The sequence below is a fragment of the Arachis ipaensis genome, chromosome B9, assembly GCF_059453495.1.
Source record: "Arachis ipaensis isolate K30076 ecotype BB chromosome B9, ASM5945349v1, whole genome shotgun sequence".
Lineage (NCBI taxonomy): Eukaryota > Viridiplantae > Streptophyta > Magnoliopsida > Fabales > Fabaceae > Arachis > Arachis ipaensis.
In genome coordinates this window covers 77,497,407-77,517,233 of record NC_142444.1, presented here as the reverse complement: position 1 = coordinate 77,517,233, position 19,827 = coordinate 77,497,407, and the positions used below count along the sequence as shown (strand labels likewise).

General features: G+C 37.5%; 1 long non-coding RNA gene across 1 annotated transcript; it reads left to right on the top strand.

Annotated features, from left to right (window-relative positions):
- Positions 1–2,760: 2,760 nt before the first annotated feature.
- LOC148545094 (uncharacterized) lies at positions 2,761–3,411 on the top strand. Its single transcript, XR_015899334.1, has 3 exons — positions 2,761–2,776; positions 3,095–3,219; positions 3,346–3,411. It is a non-coding gene; the product is annotated as an uncharacterized LOC148545094 (long non-coding RNA).
- The last annotated feature ends 16,416 nt before the right edge of the window (positions 3,412–19,827 follow it).

The following is a 19,827-nucleotide window of genomic DNA, read 5'->3' as shown; positions in this document are numbered from 1 at the left end:
CTTATGAATCAAGTCAAATTTTCAATTTAAAAATTCTATCTTTTTCAAATCTTTTTCAAAAATCAAGTCTTTTTCATTTTTACTTTATTTTTGAAAACTTTTAAAAAAAATTGATTTTCAAAATCTTTTTCAAATTTTTATTTCATAATTTCAAAATCTTTACTAACAATTAATGTGATTGATTCCAAAATTTTAAAGTTTGTCACTTGCCTATTAAGAAAGGTTCAATCTTTAAATTTTAGAATCATATCTTTTTGTTTCTTGTTAGTCAAGTAATTAACTTTAATTTTCAAAATCAAATCTTTTTAATTTCCTTTCCAAATCTTTTTCAAAAAAAATTTTTTTTTCAAAACTTAATTTCAAAATCTTTTCTAACTTCTTATCTTTTCAAATTTGATTTTCAAATCTTTTTCAATTAACCACTTGACTTTTTGTTTGTTTTGCTATTTCTTATCTTTTTCAGAACTATCTAACTAATTTTCTCTCTATATATTTTGAAAACTCTTCCCCACTTTTTCAAAATTCCTTTTTAATTAACTATTTGTTTTAAATTCTAATTTAATTTTATTTTATTTTTTTTTAATTTTGAATTATAACAAATAGTCAAAATAAAAACAAATTTTTTTTATTTATTTTATTTAAATTCTTCCCCCTCTCATCTCTTTCTATTTATTTAATTATCTACTAACACCCCTTTTCCATTCAAAAAATTCGAAACCATTCTTCTCCTTTGTGTTCGAATTCTTATCTTCTCCTTCTTCTATTCTTCTCTTCTTCTACTCACATAAAGGAATCTCTATACTGTGACATAGAGAATTCCTCTTCTTTTCTGTTCTCTTCTTTTTCATATGAGCAAGAACAGGGATAAAGACATTCTTATTGAAGCTGATCCTGAATCTGAAAGGACCCTTAAGAGGAAACTAAGAGAAGCTAAAGCACAACCCTCTGGAGAGGACCTAATAGAAATTTTCGAAAAAGAAGGAGACATGGCCGAACCTAATAACAATGGTGGAGATGCAAGGAAGATGCTTGGTGACTTTATTGCACCCTCTTCCAACTTCTATGGAAGAAGGATCTCACTCCCTATAATTGGAGCAAACAATTTTGAGCTTAAACCTCAATTAGTTTCTCTGATGCAGCAGAACTGCAAGTTTCATGGACTTCCAATGGAAGATCTTCATCAGTTTTTAGCTGAATTCTTGCAAATCTATGACACTGTCAAGACCAATGGAGTTGATCCCGAGGTCTACAGGCTTATGCTTTTCCCTTTTGCTGTAAGAGACAGAGCTAGAATATGGTTGGATTCACAACCTAAGGATAGCCTGAACTCTTGGGATAAGCTGGTCAGTGATTTTCTGGCCAAATTCTTTCCACCTCAAAAGATGAGCAAGCTTAGAGTGGAAACCCAAACCTTCAGACAGAAGGAAGGAGAGTCCCTATATGAAGCTTGGGAAAGATATAAGCAACTGATCAAAAGGTGTCCTACTGACATGCTTCTAAAATGGAGCATCATAAGTATATTCTATGATGGTCTGTCTGAGTTGTCAAAAATGTCATTGGACCATTCTGTAGGAGGATCTCTTCACGTGAAAACCCCTGCAGAAGCTCAGGAACTCATTGAAATGGTTACAAATAACCAGTTCATGTACACCTCTGAGAGGAATCCTATGAACAATAGGACGCCTCAGTAGAAGGGAGTTCTTGAAATTGATACTCTGAATGCCATATTGGCTTAGAACAAAATATTGACTCAGCAAGTCAATATGACACTACAAGAAAAAAGGCCTATGGCCACGCTTTTGTGAGGATGGCGATTGAATAGAGATTTGGCCACGTTTTTTCTCGCCACGCTTCAAAACCGTGGCGAAAAGGGTCAACGGCCACGCTTTTTGAAGGGTGGCAATTGATTAGAGAAACGGCCACATTTTTTTCTGCCACGCTTCAAAAGCGTGGCCATAGAGAGAAAGAGGGACGTTTTAAAAGCGTGGCGACATGGTTTCATTACGGCCACGCTTACAAATGTGGCCATATCCTGGTACTCTTTTGGCCCGCTTTAAAAGCGTGGCCAAAAGGTTTTTAAAAGTAAACCCTAATAACCCGGCCCCCAACCCAGTAACTCCTGAATCCTCCTAATCACCCTCAAACTTGGCCAAAAGCTTCGATCGGGACTCTCCCAGTCTCAACTCTCACCGTCACTCTCATCAATGACAACCCTGGAAGAGCTCAGATCTTCGCCGTCACCTTCACCGCCCTCGCTGCGCTGTTAGCCTCCCCTCCGCCTTGTCTCTTGTCGCCTCTGCCCTAACATCGAACAGCATCAGCGTCATTAGCCTCTCACTGTCTCCTCATCGTCTCCTTGTCTTTTACGTACCAGCGTCTTCATTTCGTCGCTCTCCTGCCATCTTCCTGCTCTGGCGACCATATCCTTCCTTGTTGTTCGTGTTTGGACAGAATGAAAACGGTAATGGAAGAAAGCGAAGAGAAGGACGGTGCTTCAGTGTGTGTGTGGCGGTAGCTCCTCACTCTTCAACCTTGTTTCTCTTTTCAATTTCTCTCAGGTAACGCTTCTTCTTCCTCTTCGCTGCATTTTCATGTGAATTCTCGTTTCTAATTGTAACTGCAATCCCTCACAGTCTCTCATATCATACTTGCAATAGCTTAGCTGGTTTCCGAATCTTTCTAGGATTTTCAGAAACGATTCCCGATCTGAATGTTTTCCATTATTAATATTAAAAAAGGACGATTTTGTGTGCTCTCTCAGCAATGGTAGCTGCAAGTAAGTGTCTTTACTTATGAGCTTCGAGATTGAACCTATTATCTAAATTTATCGGTTGAAAAGTTCTTTAATGATTTGTCTCAATTTTGTATTTCATAGTTGCAGTTACTGTCACTTTCAATAATCTCACAATCAGAATTCCGATACCTTATATCAATTTACCATACTATTTTGATGGTTTCTTGTTCTAGTTTCCTTGGAGTAGGGGAATGCTTGACAATAGCCATAGTTGCTTCTTAAGCATGGTTAGCTTATATTTCACTTTTACTTAACTAAGAAATCAAATATAAGTTGACGTATTTCTATGTGCTCATGCAGATTGTTTGAGCTGTATGGTAATGAAACAAAAATGAAGCTGTTGGCCAAAGAACTGGCCCCTCTGCAGAATATCGGTTCTCAAAACTGCATTACTTTTAGTGTTGATGGATCTAAATTTGCCACCGGTGGTTCAGAATGTAGCGCTTTGAAATCCATTCAATTCAATTATGTTTCTTTGTTGTGTGGCATTTCTAGCGTTCGTTTCTAGAGTTTGATCTTGTATGTTTGAATTCTGTCTGCAACAAGTACAGGACGGGCATATCAGAATTATGGAGTGGCCTAGCATGAACAACATTTTGGATGAACCAAGAGCACACAAATCTGTGAGGGATATGGATTTCAGGTAGATATACTCAACGAGTCAAATGGATGCATTAACCCTTGCAACCAGTAGAATAGCAATTAAAACTTAATTAGTAGCTAGTGAAATCTTATTTGGAGTTCATCCCATGTGGTTCATTTTTTGTGCATGTTCATCCTTACCATTGATAATTTGATTATGTAGAGATATTTTTTTAACAAGTCTTATATAGTTTCATAATAAATATCTTATTCCCAATACTGATAGTAAAGCCAATTACTGACACTAATTACAAGACATATTTCCCAGTTTAATTTTCACTTTAATACAGTACTTTCAGCATTTGAAAAATGTTTTGAGATTTACGAAACTATTATTCATTTGTGCGTGGAATATTTGTCGATGAGTCCAATATTTACGCTCTCATTTGAATGACTCTGCCATGTGGTTGAGAAAAGTTCTGACCAATTATTTGGTTCATATGTATATATGTTCATTCGGCGAAGGAACAAGACTCATAAAACAAAGAGTGGACTTGACTTCAAGGGCTATTTCCATGGCTAACCCAACCAGTAAGCAACCCCCAACAATGAACAGCTGCAAGTTTCAAACTTTTGGAAAACTTGGTTGCTCCTAAATTGTCATTCTGTTTGTTCAATGTGTTTTTCTTCTCCATTTGTTCTTTTTTCTTTTTTTTCCTTTTGTTATTGTCCTTCTTAAATGGCTTTTGGTAGCTTATACTATGAGCATATTTTTCTGATTGATTCTACCTTTTTCACTATTGGAATTGGATTATTTTGACAATGGTTTCTTCATATTACGGCTTTTGTTTATGTTGATCTGATGATTCCTCTTCGTAGAGCTCTTCTTCTATTGTGGCAGAAGGCCTTTACATCGCAAAGTTTATTGGGTATTTGATTTTTTAATTGTTATTTTTTTTAATTGAGCAATGATCCTTGACCATTTAGTTTATGAATGGATCATTGGACCTATCAACTTTCTTCAACTCTGGGAATTCTGAGTGTTGACTCGATGATTAAATATTTGGTTATTCTGTGATGATAGATACAACTTTTGTTCTTGGTTTAGGGAATGATTCTGGAATTATTAGGGATCTATCTTATCAGGTTTCACTTTCTCATGAAAATTGAGTCTTCTTCTATTACTCATAATCTCATTATCATAATCATCATGTTCTTCACCTCTTCCAACAATAACCCTTGACTCTGCAAGTTGTGTTCCACAGAATAAACGAATTTGAGACAGAGTTGAGGGAAAAAGAGATGATGCTCTTGACCTACTTAATGCAAATTATGAAGTGGTCAAAGATGGATGAATGCCGGCTCAAAAGGCATTCAAGAAGCTGCAATTCTGGATGTCTTAGCGCTGGGTTATGTGGCTGTTGGACACCTAAAAATTGTTTCTTCTCTATTGAATGTGGTATGTTTTCCTTTTTATCCAATTTTCCCATTTCTAAGTATTTATTTTTACTTTCGATTTTGTCAAATTTATCATGGTTTTAGTCAATGAATCTTTCTCTAAGTGTTGTTTATGTATGTTCAACTTTAATTTGTGGGAATTGGGAATTGTTTCTTTCATTAACTGTTCTGTTTCTTTGTTTATCAGCGCCTTGTATTAACTCCATCTTGTGAAGGCAGAGAAAGCTAGAAGATACATTCCAAGAGAATTCAAATTGGCTGAAGCTTTTGGGTAGGCCCAATATAGTAATTTCTCTCTTTAGATTATAAATGCAGCAATTCTTTTATGGGTTTGAGTCTTTAGGCAATTTGTAAATATTGAATTCAAGAAATGTCGTCAGTTTAGAAGACTAACTGTTGCTGACGTGAACTCAGGGATATTTTTGTTTGGTTAATTTTCAAGATTGGTAAAATCATTCTAAAATCTTTTGAATTTTGATAGGACTTGTAAATTATGTTAAACTTTGAAATTAAACAGAGGCTGCATTAATTATTACTTGATACAGAAACACTTTGGGTGGCTTCTTTCTAGCTAGCTGTGAGGATAGTCCCGCTGGTGTCTTTCACGAGGTACGGTTCTGTTTTCATTCTTGCTCTTTTATCATTTTATTTAAACAAAAATGTTAGAAAACCAATATTTTAAAAAACAATTGAAAATTTGGTTTATAGTGACTTAAACTCGAGACAAATTTGCTAAGGTTTGGACTTAAATTCACATCTTCTGATATTGAAGTGGCTAAACCTTATAAAATTTTCAGGATTTTACATTATGATAGGTATACTTGAAGAAAATTCAAATTTGTTTATTATAGATTTAAGGTTTCCTAATGATTATTCTTTTTTAAATGACCATGGAAGCTAGTTTGGAGAGCCAAAGCTATCTAGATGTTCCTGCAACACAAATGCCAAATCTTGCATGCAGCTTTTGAGTTTTTTTTTTAATATATATATATATATATATATATATATATATATATATATATATATCTTGCATTACAGGCTCAACCAGTGAATGTTCCAACTAGTTTTAAGCAGAGGGCAATGCTGGTGGATGAGATTTGGCATGCTGCAGGTGACAATGCTTCTGATATTGATTGGTATGCCAAGCGCACTGTCCTGGCAGGAATATACTCGACAACCGAGATTTTTATGCTGACAGATACATCTCCTAGTTTGTTTTTCTGCCCCTTCTTTTTGAGCATACAAATTTTCTCGTATTTTTTGGTTGATTTAAGCTTTCCATCCATTATTGTGTTTTTTTGTGCTTTTCTTTTTATGGTAATCACTCTGTCGATTGTGATATCTTTCATCGATCATTCAGTTCCATTTGATTCCCCCCTTCGCTCCTTCTCTCTTTTTCAGTATGTGAATAGCCGAAAAATATTAACTGGGTTCAATTGTCCATTCTCTCAAACTCTCCTTATTTTCTTGAACTGAGCCTGTCATAGTAGCCAATTTTCTCATGGCAATGAATTTGAGTAGTATCTTGATAAAATATGTAATCAGGGGGAAAACAATCGAATTTATTCTTTTATGCCCCACCCCACCTCACTCCATCAATATAGTATCTTATATTTAGATGGATAACAAGCTGTTTGTGGCTCTGATGTGGTGTTGTAACAAGTGAAGACATTTCTTAATACATCTTTCGTTTGTTTCTTGTTAGACTTCCATGATACATGGGCCTTCTTGGATGCTCGAGTGAAAGATGCTTTTGATCTAAAGAAAACCATTTAAGAGGTAATTCTGACTCTGTCCGTCGAGTTTTGGAACCTTCTCGTATTAACATGACGAGTATACCTAATTTCTGCTTAAATTGTTTCCTGAAATTTGATCTCTACCTACTTGCATTGCATCCTGCATTGCCAATTGGTTAGATTCCTTTCTCCCTTTTGCATGGTAATTCAATGGTTCCTTTTGCCTTTTTTTTGTTTCTTTTTTGCAAAAGAAAAAAAAAGCACTGAGCTTGCTTGCCAATGGGGTTATTCCTTGTTTCTTCATTGTTATGTCTTTGGTCGGTGATTGTCAGCATTTTCATTATTATGTTCTGTTAAATGGAAATGAAATCATTTTGTTGATGTTGGTATTATTTTTTTTAGCTCCACCAAACATTGCTGGGAATCATTCTGATAGGGGGATATTGAGCTCGGTTATGTACTTGTTGGGCACAAGGTTGTAAGAAAAATATAAAATACAGAAAATGAGGGACCCTGACGTGATCTTGAGACACCAGACCTGCTATTAATTTTCCATTGCTTTTGTAATTATACATGCGTTTTGCTTAGTTAGTGAATTTCGGATGGATAGGAGGTTGAAGGGTTTTTTGTTATTGAAAAAACCTGGAAAGTTTTGTATAAGGATTAGTGTATAAAACAATTATACCAAAAATTGTCACTAATTACTGTTTAATTTATCTTGTAATAAAAATTGCATACTATATTTATAGATTTGGTAATACAAAAGGATTGAAAATAAAAAAAAAGATTTTTTTTAAAAATTTGACAAGGCTATCGCCACGCTTTTAAAGCGTTGCTGTATCTCCCGCTATCGTCACGCTTTAAAAGCATGGCTGTATCTCTCTATGGCCACGCTTTAAAAGCGTGACCGTATCTCTCGCACATGGCCACGTTTTTTAAGCGGGACAATCTGCAAAAGCGTGGCAAAAAATAAAGCGTGGCGATAGATCACCAAAAGCGTGGCGATAGAGCAGCCGCCACCCTTTGATAGGCCACCCTTTCAAAAGCGTGGCAGTAGCTCAAAAAGTGTGGCAAAAAGCTATCGCCACGCTTTTTTCAGCTTTTCGCCACACTTTAAAAGCGTGGCAATAGAGCTGTTTTCTTGTAGTGTGATTTCTCAGAGTCTTAATGGATTGCAAGCTGCACCCAACAGTACTAAAGAGGCATCTTCTGAAGAAGAAGCTTATGATCCTGAGAACCCTGCAATAGCAGAGGTGAATTACATGGGAGAACCCTATGGAAACACCTATAATCCTTCATGGAGAAATCATCCTAATCTCTCATAGAAGGATCAACAGAAGCCTCAACAAGGCTTCAATAATAGTGGAAGAAATAGGTTTAGCAATAGCAAGCCTTTTCCATCATCTTCTTAGCAATAGACAGAGAATTCTGAACAGAGCCATTCTGGCCTGGCAACCATAGTCTCTGATCTATCCAAAACCACACTAAGTTTCATGAATGAAACAAGGTCCTCCATTAGAAATTTGGAGGCACAGGTGGGTCAGCTGAGTAAGAAGATTACTGAAACTCCTCCAGTACTCTCCCAAGCAATACAGAAGAAAATCCCAAGAGAGAGTGCAAGGCCATAACCTTACTTGGTGTGGCCGAATGCCCAGAGGAGGAGGAGGACGTGAATCTCAGTATGGAAGACCTCTTGGGACGTCCTTTGGATAGAAAGGATTTTCCTTTTGAGGAACCAAAGGAATCTGAGGCTTATACAGAGACCCTAGAGATTCCATTGGACCTCCTTCTTCCATTCATGAGCTCTGATGAATACTCTTCCTCTGAAGAGGATGAAGACACCATTGCAGAGCAAGTTGCTAAGTATCTAGGAGTAATCATGAAGTTGAATGCCAGTTTATTTGGTAATGAGACTTGGGAGGATGAACCCCCCTTACTCACCAATGAACTGAGTGCACTAATGAGGCAGACATTACCTCAGAAGAAACCGGATCCTGGAAAGTTCTTCATACCTTGTACCATAGGCACCATGACCTTTGAGAAAGCTCTATGTGACTTTGGGTCAGGCATGCCACTCTCTGTAATGGAGAAACTGGGAATCTTTGAGGTACAAGCTGCAAGAATCTCATTAGAGATGGCAGACAAATCAATGAAATAGGCTTATGGACTAGTAGAGGACGTGTTAGTAAAGGTTGAAGGCCTTTACATCCCTGCTGATTTCATAATCCTAGACACTGGGAAGGATGAGGATGAATCCATCATCCTTGGAAGACCCTTCCTAGCCACAGCAAAAGCTGTGATTGATGTTGACAGAGGAGAGTTGGTCCTTCAGTTGAATGAGGGCTACCATGTATTTAAGACTCAAGGTTCTCCTTCTGTAACCATGGACAGGAAGCATGAAAAGCTTCTCTCAATACAGAGTCAAACAAAACCCCCACATTCAAACTCTTAGTTTGGTGTTGGGAAGCCACAACCAAACTCTAAGTTTGGTGTTAAGAGGCCATCATCATGCTCTGAGTATCTGTGAGGCTCCATAAGAGCCCACTGTCAAGCTACTGACATTAAAGAAGCGCTTGTTGGGAGGCAACCCAATGTTATTTAATTATATCTATTTATTTTCCATTGCTATTTTATGTTTTCTTTAGGTTGATGATCATGTGAAGTCACAAAAACTACTGAAAAATCAAAAACAAAATGAAAAACAGCATTAAAAATAGCTCACCCTGGAGGAAGAGCTTACTCGCGTTTAAACGCCAGTAAGAAGCATCAAACTGGCGTTTAACGTCAGAAAGAAGCATCAAGCTGTCGTTAAATGCCAGAAACAAGCAGCAAGTTGGCGTTTAATGCCAGACATGCATTCTAAGGGCGTTTTGCACGCCTACTTGGAGCAGGGATGCTAAGTCCTTTACCCCTCAGGATCTGTGGACCCCACAGGATCCCCACCTACCCCACCTCTTCTTCTCTCCTATTCACACCTTCTCATAACACTCTTCCCCAAATACCCTTCACCAATCACCTTATTACCTCTTCCCCAAATACCCTTCACCAATCAGCTTATTACCTCTTCCCCAAATACCCTTCACCAATCACCTTATTACCTCTTCCCCATAAACCCCACCTATAAACCCCCTTAACACTACTCCATTTTCACACTTCACAACCACTACTTTTCCCCCTTGGCCGAATACACTCTCTCACTCCATCTCCTCCATTTTCTTCTTCTTCTACTACTTTCTTTGTTCTTTTGCTCGAGGATGAGCAAACCTTTTAAGTTTGGTGTGGTAAAAACATTGCTTTTTATTTTTCCATAACCATCAATGGCACCTAAGGCCAGAGAAACCTCAAAAAAGAGGAAACGAAAGGCAATTACTTCTACCTTTGAGTCATGGGAGATGGAGAGATTCATCTCAAAGGTCAATCAAGACCACTTCTATGAAGTTGTAGCCAAGAAGAAGGTGATCCCTGAGGTCCCTTTTAAGCTCAAAAAGAGCGAGTATCCGAAGATCCGACAGGAGATTAGAAGAAGAGGATGGGAAGTTCTCTCTAATCCTATTCAACAAGTCAGAATCTTAATGGTTCAAGAGTACTATGAAAATGCATGGATCACTAGGAAGCATGATCAAAGTATGAACCCAAACCCAAAGAACTGGCTTACAATGGTTCGGGGGACATACTTAGATTTCAGTCCGGAAAATGTAAGGTTGGCGTTCAACTTGCCATTGATGCAAGAAAACGCACGCCCCTACACTAGAAGGGTCAACTTTGATCAAAGGTTGGACCAAGTCCTCATGGAAATATGTGTGGAAGGAGCTCAATGGAAAGTTGACTCAAGAGGCAAGCTGGTTCAATTGAGAAGACCGGACCTTAAGCCTATATCTAGAGGATGGTTGGAGTTCATCCAACGTTCAATTATTCCTGTTAGCAACCGGTCTGAAGTTACTGTAGACCGGGCCATCATGATCCATAGTATCATGATTGGGGAGAAAGTGGAAGTTCATGAGATTATACCTCTAGAACTCTACAAGGTGGCTGACAAGTCCTCCACTTTGGCAAGGTTAGCCTTTCCTCACCTCATTTGCCACCTCTGCAATTCGGCTGGGATTGACATAGAGGGAGACATCCTCATTGATGAGGACAAGCCCATCACCAAGAAAAGGATGGAGCAAACAAGAGATCATGGACCTCAACAAGAGCATGAGGAAATTCCTCACCATGAAATCCCTGAGATACCTCAAGGGATGCACTTTCCTCCACAGAACTATTGAGAGCAAATCAACACCTCCCTAGGAGAATTAAGTTCCAACATGGGACGACTAAGGATGGAACACCAAGAGCACTCCATCATTCTCCATGAGATTAGAGAAGATCAAAGAGCTATGAGGGAGGAGCAACAAAGACAAGGAAGAGACATAGAGGAGCTCAAGAACACCATTGGTTCTTCAAGAGGAAGAAGACGCCACCCTCACTAAGGTGGACCCGTTCCTTAATCTCCTTATTCTTATTTTTCTGTTTTTCGATTTTTGAGCCTTGTATTTTATTTATGTTTGTGTCTTTACTACATGATCACTAGTATCTAAATGTCTATTTCTTAAAGCTATGAATGTCCTATGAATCCATTACCTTTTTTAAATGAAAAATGTTTTAATTACAAAAGAACAAGAAGTACATGAATTTCGAATTCATCCTTGAAACTAGTTTAATTATTTTGATGTGGTGGCAATACTTTTTGTTTTCTGAATGAATGCTTGAACAATGCACATGTCTTTTGAATTTGTTGTTTATGAATGTTAAAATTGTTGGCTCTTGAAGAATAATAAAAAAGGAGAAATGTTATTTGATAATCTAAAAAATCATATAATTGATTCTTGAGCAAGAAAAAGCAGTGAATAACAAGACTTGTGAAAAAAAATGGCGAAAATAAAAAAAAAAAAGAGAGAGAAAGAAAAAAAAGAAAAGTAAGCAGAAAAAGCCAATAGCCCTTAAAACCAAAAGGCAAGGGTAATAAAAAGGATCCAAGGCTTTGAGCATCAGTGGATAGGAGGGCCCAAAGGAATAAAATCCTGGCCTAAGCGGCTAAACCAAGCTGTCCCTAACCATGTGCTTGTGGCGTGAAGGTGTCAAGTGAAAAGCTTGAGACTGAGCGGTTAAAGTTAAGTTCCAAAGCAAAAATAGAGTGTGCTTAAGAACCCTGGACACCTCTAATTGGGGACTTTAGTAAAGTTGAGTCACAATCTGAAAAGGTTCACCCAATTATGTGTCTGTGGCATTTATGTATCCGGTGGTAATACTGGAAAACAAAGTGCTTAGGGCCACGGCCAAGACTCATAAAGTAGCTGTGTTCAAGAATCAACACACTGAACTAGGAGAATCAATAACACTATCTGAATTCTGAGTTCCTATAGAAGCCAATCATTTTGAATTTCAAAGGATAAAGGGAGATGCCAAAAATGTTCAGAGGCAAAAAGCTACTAGTCCCGCTCATCTGATTGGAGCTAAGTTTCATTGATATTTTGGGATTTATAGTATATTCTCTTCTTTTTATCCTATTTGATTTTCAGTTTCTTGGGAACAAGCAACAATTTAAGTTTAGTGTTGTGATGAGCGGATAATTTATACGCTTCTTGGCATTGTTTTTACATAGTTTTTAGTATAATTTAGTTAGTTTTTACTATATTTTTATTAGTTTATATTCAAAATTCACATTTCTAAACTTTACTATGAGTTTGTGTGTTTTTTTGTGATTTCAGGTAATTTCTAGCTGAAATTGAGGGACTTGAGCAAAAATCTGATTCAGAGGCTGAAGAAGGACTGCAGATGCTGTTGGATTCTGACCTCCCTGAACTCAAAGTGGATTTTCTGGAGCTACAAAAATCCAATTGGTGCGCTCTCAATTGCGTTGGAAGGTAGACATCCAGGGCTTTCCAGCAATATATAATAGTCCATACTTTGCCCGATTTTAGATGACGCAAACTGGCATTTAACGCCAGCTTTCTGCCCTATTCTGGCGTTAAACGCCAGAAACAAGTTGCAAAGCAAAGTTAAACGCCAGAAACAAGTTACAAACTGGCGTTTAACTCCAAGGAAGACCTCTACACGTGAAAGCTCAATGCTCAACCCAAGCACACACCAAGTGGGCTCGGAAGTGGATTTCTGCATCATTTACTTAATTCTGTAACCCTAGTAACTAGTTTAGTATAAATAGAACTTTTTACTATTGTATTAGGTGTCTCTTTTTCCCTATTTTCGAATTCATATGCCATTTGGGGAGGCTGGCCATTCGGCCATGCCTAGACCTTGTTCTTATGTATTTTCAACGGTAGAGTTTCTACACACCATAGATTAAGGTGTGGAGCTCTGCTGTTCCTCATGAATTAATGCAAAGTACTATTGTTTTTCTATTCAACCCAAGCCTATTCCTTCTCTAAGATATTCATTCACACACAAGAACATGATGAATGTGATGATTATGTGACGCTCATCACCATTCTCACTTATGAACGCGTGCCTAACAAACACGTCCGTTCTACATGAAAGCAAGCTTGAATAATTATCTCTTAGCCTCCTGATTTACGATTAGAGTTGTCGTGGTATAGGCTAGAATTATTGGCGGCCATTCTTGAGTTCTGGAAAGTCTAAACCTTGTCTGTGGTATTCTGAGTAGGATCTGGGAAGGGATGGCTGTGACGAGCTTCAAACTCGCGAGTGCTGGGCGTAGTGACAGACGCAAAAGGATCACTGGATCCTATTCCAGCATGATCGAGAACCGACATATGATTAGCCGTGCGGTGACAGCGCATTTGGACCATTTTCACTGAGAGGACGGGATGTAGCCATTGACAACGGTGATGCCCAACATACAGCTTGCCATGGAAAGGAGTATGAATGATTGGATGAAGACAGTAGGAAAGCAGAGGTTCAAAAGGAACAAAAGCATCTCCATACGCTTATCTGAAATTCTCACCATTGAATTGCATAAGTATCTCTATCCCATTTTATATTTTAATTATATTTCAACTATCAGTTCACCATAACTATTTGAATCCGCCTGACTGAGATTTGTAAGATGACCATTGATGGTGTTTTTGTGGAAAAACGAATTTCCAAAACACACAAATCTCACCGGCAAGTATACCGGGTCGTATCAAGTAATAAAACTCACGGGAGTGAGGTCGATCCCACAGGGATTGATGGATCAAGCAACTTTAGTGGGTGATTAGTTTAGTCAAGCTAACATTGATGTGAATTGTGTGAAATTGTAACCAACAGGAATTAAAGGACAATGAATTTAATGTTGCAGAATGTAAATTGGCAAGTAACTTAAAGAGCAAGAAAGTAAAATAGCTGAAACTTAAATTGTAAGAAATGTAAATTTGCATGAAATTAAAGGGGAGTGGATGCTGGAAATTAAAAGAAAGCAGTAGATCAAATAACTGGAAAGTTAAATTGCAAGAAGAATAAAGGAAACTGGGTACTGGGATTCATGAAATCAAACATGAAAGTGTAAATAACAATCAAACAGAGAAGTAAAAGATGCAGCAGGTTCAACAGATTTGGAAAATCACTTTAAAATCAAAACAGAGAGCAGCTTGGCTCAATTTCAAAATCTCAATGAGAAATTGAAGATCTCATGGGCTCAATGAGACTAGAAAACAAGTCTAGATCTCAAGTCCTTCCTTGATCCAATAAAGAACAATTTGCAAAAGAAATTAAGACGAAAGCAGTAAACAGAGTGTTGAATTCAAATCCTTAATTCACTAAAATTTTTGTAGAAGAAGAACAAAGAGAATTCTCAAGGTGAGATTGAAACAGAATTTCTTCAATTCTCAACCCAAGATTCAAAACAAAAATGAAAACTAAGAGAGAGCTCTCAAATCCTAGTGCTCCCTCGTGGAGCCAGCCTCTCAATGCTCTCTATCCGAGCCCCCTTTCTAAAATGAGAATGATGTCTTATATAGGCTTTTTACAAAATGAAAATAAAAATGAAAGTGAAATTAAAGACAAATTACAATTAAATGAAATTCCTATTTTATCTATCTCTTGTGCCTTTGAGTGATGATAATGAGCTTTGCGTGCTTTGGATTTGGGTTGAAGATGGCCTTTGTTGATTGCACTTGGAGTTGGAGAGAAACCCATTGTGAATTGGGACATAAAGCACAAAAGCTTGAGTCAAAGTTTGAGGCAAACTTTTGCTCAAGCTTTTTATATCAGCCACCCCCTTTTGCTGATATCCACGTTTGAGCTAAAGTTTGAGGTCAAACTTTTAGCCAAACGTGGATCACCTTGTATGCATGTGTGGGGTGCTACTTTGTCCTCTTGTCAATGTTGCCAATTTCATGCCAACTATAGACTATTATATATGGTTGGAAAGCTCTAAATGTCAGCTTTCTAACCCAATTAGAATCACCTCAATTGGACATCTACAACTCAAGTTATGCTCTTTTGAAGAGGACAGGGTCGCTGGCTTTGGTGTGCAGCGTTTGAGGTAAAGTTTGCCTCAAACGTGGTCGAAAACGCCAGTTCTGGAGGCTCAAAAGTATTGTCCACCCCATACTATTATATATTGTTGGAAAGCCCTGAATGTCTACTTTCCAATGCCGTTGGAAGCGCATCATTTGGAGCTCTACAGCTCGAGTTATACTCTGTCGAAGGTGCAGAGGTCAGTTGGCCTCACTGCAGGTTGCCACCATGTTCGTTTATGCTCATTGCGGGGCAGTTTTCTTCCTCAATTTTAGTGTCCACCATGCAGTGCCATATATGCTTGGAAAGCTCTCGATTCCTACTTTCCATTGCTTTTTGAATCACCTCATTTGGAGCTCTGTAGCTCAAGTTATTCTTGTTGGAAGTATACCCCTTGTATGCCTTGTGGCGCCAACGTTTGCCAAAAAGCTTGAGGCAAACGTTGGCGCAAGCTTTTTTCTCCCCTGGGTATGTTGGTGTGGCGCCAACGTTTGCCAAAAAGTTTGAGGCAAACATTGGCTCAAGCTTTTCTCCCAAAAGTTTGAGCTAAAGTTTGAGGCAAACTTTGGCTCAAGCTTTTTTTCTCTAGGGTGTTTTCAACTCTTCCAAAAGTTTGAGCTAAAGTTTGAGGCAAACTTTGGCTCAAACTTTTTGTTCTCTCTTACTCCTAGCCATTCCTTCTTCCTTCAACCTTCTTCAAAACTCTTTTCACCTATCATCAATCAACCAAACACATCAAAGCTATGCTCAAAATCATGAGTTTGTTATTCTTTCATAATATATGACAATTATAGCATAAAATCTCATGAAATTGCATTAATTCATCCATGGTTGATTGAAACAAAGGAAACATGGAAATCTACCCAATTGGCTTGCTTATGGCTCAAGAAAGTGCATAAAACCTATTGAAAACAAAGGAAAAAGCATAGAAAAACATGACATGGTGACATGTCATCACAACACCAAACTTAAACCTTGCTTGTCCCCAAGCAAGAAAAGAATCATGCAATAAAGATTGACAATCCAAGGCAAGAAGAATAGCAACTCAATGTTCATGGTAAGCTAGTTTTCTAAGCATGCTACAATCACAAAAGAAATGTAAATGATTGATGCTTCCATCTAGCTCATTTTATGAAATCTTTCTCTTATATTTCTACCTTGAAACAAGCTTTTGATTTTCTTATTTAGCTTCTCCTTTTGGGTGCTTTGCCCCATGAGTTGATAACAAAGCTACGACTTCTAAATGCTTTGTTTTCAAGTATTACCACTTGATACATAAGCACCACAAGCATTTGATTAGAGGACTTCATTAATCTCATTTTTTTTTCTTTTCTTGACTCTCTAATCATTGATGCTCAGAGCCTTGAGCTTTGAGGGAGTGCTTTTGCACTTTGAGTCTAACCTTGACTTTTAAGTGTTTTGTTTTCAAGCATTTGGCTTGATACATAAACACCACAAGTACTTAACAATATAATTGTCATTGGTACTCAGAGCCTTCAGCTTTCTCATTCTTTCCCTTTTTCTTTTCTTGCTTTATTTTGCATTTGCTTCTTCAAGGTTTTCATGATTTTAAAAGATTTTACAAAATGTCCTAGATGAAAACTTCAATTAAATAAAATCCAATGCAATTGAGCAACAATTAATCATACTAGCTTTCCAATACTTGTATGCACGTGCTAAACTCTTCTTTAATTCCTTGTTTGTTTATGATCATGATGCTTTACTGCTTTTGAATTCACAAAACTCAAGTTGGTAATCATAATGGCACAGCACCATGTTGCAATTTTAGAAATCAAACTATGCCTTTTCATACACACATGCATACAGAGAAGGTAAAGACAATCATGCAGTTTATAGTGCTTGAAACAAATGAGAGGAAAAGGAACTTTACAACCTTGTAGTTCATCTTCTCTATTGTTGTCATTTTCCTCCCATTATCCTCCTTCCCATACCAAACTCAGAATGCTTGCTCATCCTCAAGCAACTATTAGAACCGTGGCTATGGGGCTAAGATGGATCATGAATGTCTTACACAAGAAATGTTAGTAGTACATGTGTTTCAAGCAAGCAAAATTAAAGATAATAATCAAGGCACAAGAGACAGAGACATTGTGATTGCAAACTTAAGAAGGTGAGCATAATACTTTGCATAAAGAATAAATGGCACACCAAACTTAGTGTGACACTTTCACTTGGAATTGATGCAAGTATCTTGTAAGGATTAGAACCAAATTTTGTTTCATAGCAACACCAAACTTAGAATGCAACCATATGTCAATTTATTGAAATTTAAACTAAACAAAGGAAGAAAACAAAGCAGAGAAAAAATGTTACCTACGGTTGGGTTACCTCCCAACAAGTGCTCTTTTAGTGTCATTAGCTTGACATTTTGTTCTTCACTTTCTTCCTCTTCTTCCAGTTTGTTAAGAGGAATGACTCCAAGAGGGGAGAAGTTTCAGTTATTGTCCCCTGTCTTGGTCTTCTTTGAACAAGCTTCCTTGTGAAATTGGCTTGATTGATCTTGCTTGCTGGATCAGGGACAGGATTGTTTGCAGTTGACATTCTCATGAATGTTGTCCTTGGTATCTTGGTCACAATCCTCTTCTTGGTGCTTTTGTCAATTGCCTTCACTTCTTGGATGTCAAGACATGGTTGCTGTGTGATTATTGTAGTGATTTCTTCATTAAGATCCTCTTGTATTGGTGGTTCCATGAGCCCTTCCTTCATGTGATTTTCTGCTTCACTTGAGTGTGAATTCTCTGGAATGACTTCCTCACTTTCATGCTCCTCCACTCCTTTTTTTGCACTCAACATTTGCTTTAATAACTCTTTCATGGAGGAGGTTTGTTGATTTTCCCAAGCTTTCTTCATCTTCTCTTCATACCTTTCAATCTCAGAGTCAATTGTTGAGACTTTTTGGTCTAGGGGAGATTGAGGAGGTTGTGAGTGTTCAGGTCCCCTTGTCATCTCAAGTGCAGTTTCAGGTTCCAATACTTTCACCACCTCTTCCTTTTTTGCAATTGCACTTGACACAGGGACCTTGTGTTCTTGTTTTTCCATTTCTTCCTTCCTTGCATTCAACAATTTGCCTAACTGCACTTCCATGTTTTTGAGGGAGTTCTCTTGTTCTTTCTGGTATTTCTCTTTCTCCTCCGCAATTCTTTTGAGCATGGACTCAAGCTTTGAGAGTCTTTGGTTCATGGAAGTTTGTGTGGGTGGTGAGTTTTGGCAAGGATTTTGTGTGGAGACAAAGTCTAGTGATGAAGAATTTTCAGATGAAAAACTGGAAGGTGAGGTTGGAAAATTTTGTATAAGTGAATTGATAGTACGTTCGAGTGAAGATGGCTCTTAATAAGTGGAATATGGGCTCTCAAATGTTTTCTGGTTTTGCTCCCCCCAGCCATCATTAGAATAGCAACTTGCATCATTTTGTGGTGGAGGAAGATATCCCATATGGTTTTCTTGCTCATCTTGTGTCTCTGAAGCAAATCTCCATGAATTGGAGTGCTCATAATTAGTATTCTCCTGGTGATATTCCCAGCCACCATTAGAGATTGGTGATGGTGGGTCATATCCCATGAAATTAATTTGATCATAAGATGAGTTTAACTCCATTTGAATTTTGGAAAACACAACACCAAGGAAAATTGAAATTCATATCTCAGAGATGAATTTCTTAGTGAGGCAATAACTCAAACACCTTGGTTTCAGCTTAGAACAGAGAACAAAAGTAAAGAAAATGCTTAATCTAGACTTCTCACCCACTTAATCATTGTTGATCTAAATCAATCCCCGGCAACGGCGCCAAAAATTTGATGGTGTTTTTGTGGAAAAACGAATTTCCAAAACACACAAATCTCACCGGCAAGTATACCGGGTTGTATCAAGTAATAAAACTCACGGGAGTGAGGTCGATCCCACAGGGATTGATGGATCAAGCAACTTTAGTGGGTGATTAGTTTAGTCAAGCTAACATTGATGTGAATTGTGTGAAATTGTAACCAACAGGAATTAAAGGACAATGAATTTAAAGTTGCAGAATGTAAATTGGCAAGTAACTTAAAGAGCAAGAAAGTAAAATAGCTGAAACTTAAATTGTAAGAAATGTAAATTTGCATGAAATTAAAGGGGAGTGGATGCTGGAAATTAAAAGAAAGCAGTAGATCAAATAACTGGAAAGTTAAATTGCAAGAAGAATAAAGGAAGTTGGGTACTGGGATTCATGAAATCAAACACGAAAGTGTAAATAACAATCAAACAGAGAAGTAAAAGATGCAGCAGGTTCAACAGATTTGGAAAATCACTTTAAAATCAAAACAGAGAGCAGCTTGGCTCAATTTCAAAATCTCAATGAGAAATTGAAGATCTCATGGGCTCAATGAGACTAGAAAACAGGTCTAGATCTCAAGTCCTTCCTTGATCCAATAAAGAACAATTTGCAAAAGAAATGAAGATGAAAGAAGTAAACAGAGTGTTGAATTCAAATCCTTAATTCACTGAAATTTTTGTAGAATAAGAATAAAGAGAATTCTCAAGGTGAGATTGAAACAGAATTTCTTCAATTCTCAACCCAAGATTCAAAACAAAAATGAAAACTAAGAGAGAGCTCTCAAATCCTAGTGCTCCCTCGTGGAGCCAGCCTCTCAATGCTCTCTATCCGAGCCCCCTTTCTAAAATGAGAATGATGCCTTATATAGGATTTTTACAAAATGAAAATAAAAATGAAAGTGAAATTAAAGACAAATTACAATTAAATAAAATTCCTATTTTATCTATCTCTTGTGCCTTTGAGTGATGATA